The sequence below is a fragment of the Apis laboriosa genome, unplaced genomic scaffold (assembly GCF_014066325.1).
Source record: "Apis laboriosa isolate Shangri-la unplaced genomic scaffold, ASM1406632v1 scaffold11_cov152, whole genome shotgun sequence".
Classification (NCBI taxonomy): domain Eukaryota; kingdom Metazoa; phylum Arthropoda; class Insecta; order Hymenoptera; family Apidae; genus Apis; species Apis laboriosa.
The window spans coordinates 1,289,973-1,297,625 of NW_025221020.1; the positions used below are offsets into that span (position 1 = coordinate 1,289,973).

Sequence of the window (7,653 nt, forward strand, 5' to 3'; positions counted from 1 at the left end):
AAAAAAAAAAAAAAAAAAAAAAACGAAAGACCTTCCGGAACCGCATTACATTCTCTTCAATTCAGCACGCGCTTCCTTCTCTCGCGGGGACACGTAACGCCACTTTACAATTAGACTCAATTGCGAACGGATTAAACGACGCTCGTCTTTGCGGTTAAGCAGAAATTAGATTCCCATCTCGTTTGGAGTTCGCGTTCGAACAATGAATTGCACAATTCCCCGCATTAGCACCTTCTTCCCTCCTCCCTCCCTTGTTTTTCACGGAGGCCACGATATACAACCCGATATACATCACGCATTAACCGATGTTGACTGCTGCAACAGGCAGGAAACGCGCCCGAGTTTAATCCTGCCTTCGACCGATTTCGAGTCACGCTATCGTAGAATTTCTTTTCGTTTCCTTCTTTTAGAAAAAAAAAAAAATTTTTTTTCGAAAAACTTCCAGTTGACTTACGATATTTATATTATTTTTTTTTTTTTACCAATTGCTGTTCCTCGATCGGCGCTCGACCGATTTCGAGTAGAATTTTTTTTCGTTTCCTTCTTTTAGAAAAAAAAAAAAAATTTTTTTTCGAAAAATTTCCAGTTGACTTACGATATTTATATTATTTTTTTTTTTTTACCAATTGCTGTACCTCGATCGGCGCTCGAGTTTAATCCTGCCTTCGACCGATTTCGAGTAGAATTTTCTTTCGTTTTCTTCTTTTAGAAAAAAAAAAAATTTTTTTTCGAAAAACTTCCAGTTGACTTACGATATTTATATTATTTTTTTTTTTTTACCCAATTGCTGTACCACGGTCGTTCAAACTTGTTAATTAAAAAAAAGCGACAATGAGAATGAGAACCACTGACGTCGAGAGGGCCGAATACGAAATTCCATATTGGTGTTATTTCATATATACAATTTTCATATAATTTTATACTCTGTTAACATGGCACGCCTACCATAATTGACCGAGGTCAAATCGACGCGACGCTCGCATATATATCGGTGGTATTCGTATATATAAAGTCGTAGAGTTAATTATCTATCCTTCTCGTTTATGCGATCGAAAAGAAAAGTCCTTGGAGGCGATTCAGTTCGATATAAATTAAAATAGGATCGCGCGAGCAGGGCAGGAATCATGCACGGATTCACCGGTGTCGGTGGAAACGTGTTCCGTTTTTCGTTCATTTCTCCCTCTTTCCGGCAGGCGTGTCCCGAGCATGATATTACGCGAGGAGAAACACGCGTACGGTTTATTGCGTTAGACAGGAAACCGAGAGAAGAGTTATATCGGTATATACGACCTGGTTTAGGCGTGCCCTACAGGCGCCTCGGACAGAGAGAAAGAGAGTGAAAGAAACGCTTTGAAATGTCAGGGACTGATGTCTGGGGGGAAATGGATAGGCGACGGTTGTAACAAAACCATTGATTATCGCGTTTACTTGCTTGGAATTCAGAGAGTTTTTTTCTTTTCTTTTTTTTTTTTTTTTTTATTGCAATTATTTAAGTAAGAAATTATCCACAATTATTTTGCGGCAAGATTATAATCGTATTTTTAACTTCAAGGTAACTTGCGCGCGGGAACAAAGGGAAATTTAATTGGAAAGACTATGATCTTAGGTTTCTTTAATAGAGGTAACGTTACTAATATATCGAATGCTATCCAGAGTAGTTATACAACACAATCTTCATTGTGTAATCGTCGAGTATCGAGTAACCGATGACATCTAGCTACATCAGTCTTTAATATCAAAAAAAATCATTCAATGATCACTCGTTCTTGAGAAATTAAACACGTTTGACACTCGACAAATGTCAACTAGGATGTCAAATACAAGAGAGGGAAAAGAAAAAAAGCGATTTGCAAGATATTGGCGTGCAATTGCCATTATTAAGGATAATACCGTTTAATAGAAGTAGAGGAACAATTCTGTGATGAATTGGTTTCGAATTTAAAAATGGCCTATTTGAGGGATTAATACGGGACATTTTTATGCACACCGAAGCCAGATAGATTAGACACTTTAACGACTTCTACGACAAAGACAATTACATTAATCGCACAGAATTCAATGCATACAACGCTACAACTTTTCCCTTAATACCTCCTTAAAACCTGATAAATCTATCCAAAACTTTTAAAAATTACGATCCATTTTTCTTCCTCCTTCTTGCCTTGCGCTTTAAACTCTATTACCTGACCTGAATCACGTGACTCGATTGGTCCATTTAATGCCTTTATCCAAAGATTCTTGAAAAGAATCTTCGAAGAGAAATGTTAAACGAATGGAAAAGTAAAATTAGTCGTTAAAAGGAAGGATAAAATTTTACGACAGATCAACGTTACCTGCGTGCTAGTCATTTCGGTCGTTCAAATGTTTGCGGACAGAGACAATAGAGACAATGCGGAGGAGAAGGATCAAAAGGGGTGCCCATTGAAAAATGAATCGTTGTCCGAGCCACGGGCACAGGTAGTGGAGGTCGCCGCCGAGTTTCGAGTCCGGAGGCGACAAATGCCGCCTCGGACTTCGTTCCGGAATGCCGCTAATGATCGTGGCGCGCGTGTAGGTGTTTGCGAGGGTTTCGCTTCGTTTTACGTGCTGGAAAACTTTTGTTGCTAGGCGTAAATTTTCGAAGATTCGGATCGAAGTCTCTGCGATAGCCTAAGAGCGCGAGTTTCGCTCGAGATCGGTCAATTTTTCACGTCTGCGAGCATAAAATTATTTAACCGTTCGAAAGAAACTCGTTGAAAGAAATGAAAATCGTGACGCGTGACGAAACTAAATGGCGGTACGACCGTTGAAATTTCGAGATGGAACGAGGGGAAGAATATAAAACTTTAGCTTACGTTTAAAGAATTTAAGAAATGTTTGTTACAATACATCGAATTCTGCCTATAAATGTACGCTGTTGGCAGTATATGTGTGAGCATAATTGCCACCTCTTATCTATATTGTTTCTTAGAAACGAGCGTATCGCAACGAGCGGCCTCCAAAATATAAAAATTCGTTTCCTAAAGGTAGATTATTACCTTTGGGAGTTCTTTCGTGAATTGCAATTATAAGAATGGATACCCTAAGGAACGATGCTCGATATTCGTTTTCAATTTATTTCGATCGCCCAAAGTTATTTTTACATCTCGTCCGTTCCGCGAATGCGAAGGATACACATGGATACTTTATCCGGATTGTATTTCGTGTAACGTGTATTTTATTAATCGCCCGAACTCGATGTCGCCGAGTTATTTTACACTCGTGAACGATCGAATAACTCTTTGTACTTTATCGTAAATTCATCCGCATTTTCGTCGGCTATGAAACGAGTGGCTATAAAAATTTCATCGAAATTTCACGAAAACATCCAGTTTGTGAATCGCGGTGCACGAATACGCCCACGATTCGAATCCTATTCGAACGTAGACGGAACGAAAGCATCTACTGCGAATGCGACGAGAGAGTGAGATGCGAGTTACGAAATCGAGGCAGGGACAGGCGAACGCGGAAGATGGTGGTTGGAAAAGGAAGAGCCGTCGGCGCGGCGCGACCGGTTCGCGTAGCTGGAGGCTGGAGGCAAAATAGAGCATGGAATTGGCGCGTGTCATCGAGCAGCAGATTCGAACATTCATCTCCGGGCGCACAAGTTTTCTCCGGGTCGGAACTGGTTCGCGGATAGGAAGGTTTTTAACCTTGGCGTAGCGTCGTCAGGTTCGATTTAGGAAAGCAGGAGAAAAAAAGGAAGGAACGAAGCCGTGTGATGAAAAACCATCGCGGTTTCGCCACCTTCTTCTTCTTCTTCTTCATCGTCCTTTCTCGTCCGAGACTCGGCTTTTATGGTCGCTCGTAAAACAATGTAACAATGTTCATGCGCTGCCGTGCCACTCGCCGAATAACGCCTCGAATCAAGCGGTGCCGGGATAAATCCAACCTCTCATCGTCGTCTCGGTTTTTCAGTTCGAGAAAACGAATTCGTTTCACGGTCGACCGACACTTTTCCACGCGATTTTGTCACGAATTCGATTTCCAATTTTTCCTGGCGAACTCGAATATCGAACAAACAAATTTTTTTCCCTTCCCTGCTCTCTGGAATTATTCAGTGGTCTTGCAGTCAAAATTTCTCTTTTCAGCGTATCCTTCGTTCGTTGGAGCTCCATTTAGTCGTCGTTCCAGACGTTGTGCCAGAGTTCGCGTGATCTAGAAAGGTAATTCCGAACGGGTCAATAGCCTAGAACGCGATTCCTCGCGACTGGATGGATGAAGGCATTCGCGATCGGAGAAAGTTTTCGAGCGTAGGATAATCGACCAAGGATACACGGTGTCGCGTCGAACGATAAATATCTAAATGACCAAATTATCGGCTATCTTCGTTTCTCTCTCTCTCTCTCTCTCTCTCTCTTTCTCTCTCTCTCTCTCTCTCTCTCTCTCTCTCTCTCTTTCTCTCTCTCTCTCTTCATTTCTTTTTCGCGCGTCTCCATCTCTTTTAATCTTAACGATCGGAACCGTTTAACCGGCAATTCACAGCGGTTGCAGCCGGGGTAACAAAGCGTTTCTGGCCCAGTTTCCTCGGTTTCTGGTTCCGAGTGTCGAGCCACTCGGATTCCATTGAGCGGCTCCGTTACTTTCACGATGCTTCAATTGGTTTTGCTATTAATAGCGAATGCGCTCGATGGAACAATAGGGCAACGCGGAAAGTGGAATGGCCTGGTGATGTTGGACGCGCCGGAGGATAGGATTATTGTCGATGCTGCAATATCGACGGAGAAGGAGGGGGAGAGGGTTGCCGACTGAAATCGGTCGTATTTAACGCGTAGAATATTTGCACTCTCGAGCGAGCACGGTTCCGTGACGGGCCAATTGTGATCGGGCTAAACGATAATAGAATACCGGGTGTCCCTTTTTTCAAGCACGACGAACGATCTATCATCGCGTAACGAGATCTTTGGATGATCAACGATGATTTATCGTTCGATGCTTCGATCTGTTTAACCAGATGATTCTTCCAAAAGAGACGGAGGAGACATCTAACGGATCGGATAATTTCTAATCATCTGGTTGAAGAAGGACGGTAAAAGGGTAAGCACGGTCGGGTGCTTACGAATCGATCATTGTCCCAAACGATACGGAACGAAAGACGCTTTGATAATGGCGCGTCCCGATTTGTTATCCCGTGTGGAAGCGGTAGTTGAAGCTGCTGAAGGGGGAGGAGGGGGGGGGGGGGAATCACTCGAATTTGAAATACTCCGCGTGAAATATTCCGCCACGCTTCCGCGATCCGTTCATTACATGGTCACCGAGTAAGAGGATCGGTGTTCGGGACACAATGCGCCCGGAGAAACGCGCTACAAAATGTCGGCCCGAGTTTTCGCGAATTGCTACACGCGGCTCGTGTCGCTATCATCGGCTCGCCTACTCGTTCGATCCATACGTACACGTTTCGAGCCTTCCAGCCACGAATTGTATTTCATTAGCGGATTTCATTAGGCTAATTAGGGCCTCTCGTTACCGTAATTACGGTCGCGGAAACGCTTCGCGGAATTCGTGCAAGCCAGAAAATCTATGTAGACATCCCCCTCCTCCCCCGTGCCGTTCGACGTTCCAATTTTTTTCTCCCTCTCTCCTCCTTCCATTCTATACCCGCTTCCTTTTTTTTTTCATCACGAGTTTCGTTGCCGACTTACAGATCTCGCGTCAGATCCAATGTTATTATTATAACATTTTCGATTCCACTTTTTTGAGAATCGCTATCTGCAGATCCAGAGATCGTTCCGGAGTTGGCTTCTGAATCTGTGATTACACAGAATGATTGTTTCGTTACGAGTCTTATTTTATCGTTATTATTGGACTTGAAAAAAAAAAAAAGAAAAATCTCTCTCCGTTATCGTGGAATATATTCTTCGATCCGAACACTACTTACTTTTCGAGCCTCTAACCAGCCTCGATTTAATTTATATGAATAGATTCCCTCCGATTATGACTGTTCAAAGAGTCCTCTCCCCAAATATTCTTCGATCTGCCCGCCATTCTTCAGACCTTTAACGGGAGAATCCTCTCTCCCCACCTCCCCATGAGAAGGCTCGAATTAAAATCGAGGATGGACCGACGCGAGAGTGCTGTTGGCACTCGTCGGAATTATTTAATTACACCGGTGTATCGATTATCGGTATCCAGGGGCGGTTTTCCGCGCGTGGCGGGTCCAGGTGACGCGCGCGCAGGTGGTGGCCAGGTGCCAGAGACGCGGCAGGTTTGTTCCCTCTCCCCTCCCCTTCCCCACTTCTCCTCCTCTTCTCCATGCCGTTTTCACCGCGACTCCCTCGGTTTCCCTCTCGCCGGGGCAAACAGGCTGTAAAGATAAGCGGGATCCCAGAGAGCGCCACATTCCTCGAGCTCCAGTTTTAATTAATTAACTCGAAATTATCCGCGCGCATTTGATCGATCGAGGAGGGAGGGAGGGAGGGAGGATGAGTTGCAGATTCGGTCGAAGGGGATCTCGATACGCGATCTCGTTGTCCCGGTGTTTAGAAAGCGATTCGCGTATTTCTGCCCTCCCCTCCCTCTCGATTGTAGATCGTGGAGAGCTCTCCTCGGCCAACCAACATCTCCCGTGGAAACGGCGCGGCGTTTCTGATTGACTGCCGCGTCACCCATATTCGGATTATTTCACTACTTATGAACGATCTTTGTAGATATTTGAAAAGATATTCTGCAAGGTGTAATAAAACTATTAAATTGTTATAGAAATAATAAAAAAATAATTAATTTATTAAAAAAATATTTTTGAAAATTTTTAAAAATTTAATTTTAATTTTAATTTTTAATTTTTAAAAATTATTTTGAATGTAAAATTTTAAAACATTCTATACAAGGCTGAGGTTGATCCGGATTTGGACAACAAGTTGTTGTCTTTTTTAAATTCCTTCGTGCGTTTGATCCATTTGTCGTCTTTTATCCGAATAACATAATTTGCATACTTCTAATACTTCTAATACTTATAATACTATAATACTAGTCTAATACTTACATCAGAATTATTTTTCCAAAAGGCAATATTATGTTGACTTCGTTGAAAGTTTTGACAAGGTTTTGTTGTATTTTCAGATAATCCTAACAATTTTGCAGTTAATAATTCTCTAAATCTTCTATCACGAGTCTCACGGCGATACGATAATTAGATAGTTTATGAACGTATCGTGCTCTGACCATCGGACACGATCACCTGTTGTGACATTGCGAGAGACCCTTGTCTCTAATAGACAATCCACAATTAAAAAATACATTTGTTACGATTAGTCAAAGGACATTATATTATCCAAATTATAATCCAAATTATCCAAATTAAAATATCCAAAATATATAAATCAGTACTACTATTCAATATTATTATCGATACAATTACTATTATCAATACTTCTAACAGTAATGATGGAAACAAATGAAACCAAAGAAACCATCAGACTCGCATTACTAAAATATCGGTAGAAGTATTAAAATACACTTGATACAGCGGCGCGCGTGACCTGAAGGAGATTTCGTTAGAAACGCACGCGGCAGTCAACGTGTTAAATATCTGCTCAAATCCATCCAACGTGAATCGTATCCTCGAATTGCGACATTTAAGATAACATCTTTGGAAGGAGGATAAAGGGAAGCGGTAGGAAAATTATCGCCGATTCG

General features: G+C 42.2%; 1 protein-coding gene across 2 annotated transcripts in view; it reads left to right on the top strand.

Moving 5' to 3' along the window:
• Positions 1 to 7,653, top strand: part of LOC122719305 (GRB2-associated-binding protein 2-like) — a 34,494-nt gene that overhangs the window by 7,826 nt on the left and 19,015 nt on the right. The window contains exon 8 of one of the 2 annotated variants that reach the window (XM_043945024.1): positions 4,110 to 4,238. The exons of the other annotated variant lie outside the window; for it this stretch is intronic. The gene's annotated coding sequence lies outside the window, so the exon portion shown is untranslated. Of the gene's footprint in view, positions 1 to 4,109; positions 4,239 to 7,653 lie in introns of those variants that run through there. 2 annotated transcript variants of the gene reach the window in all.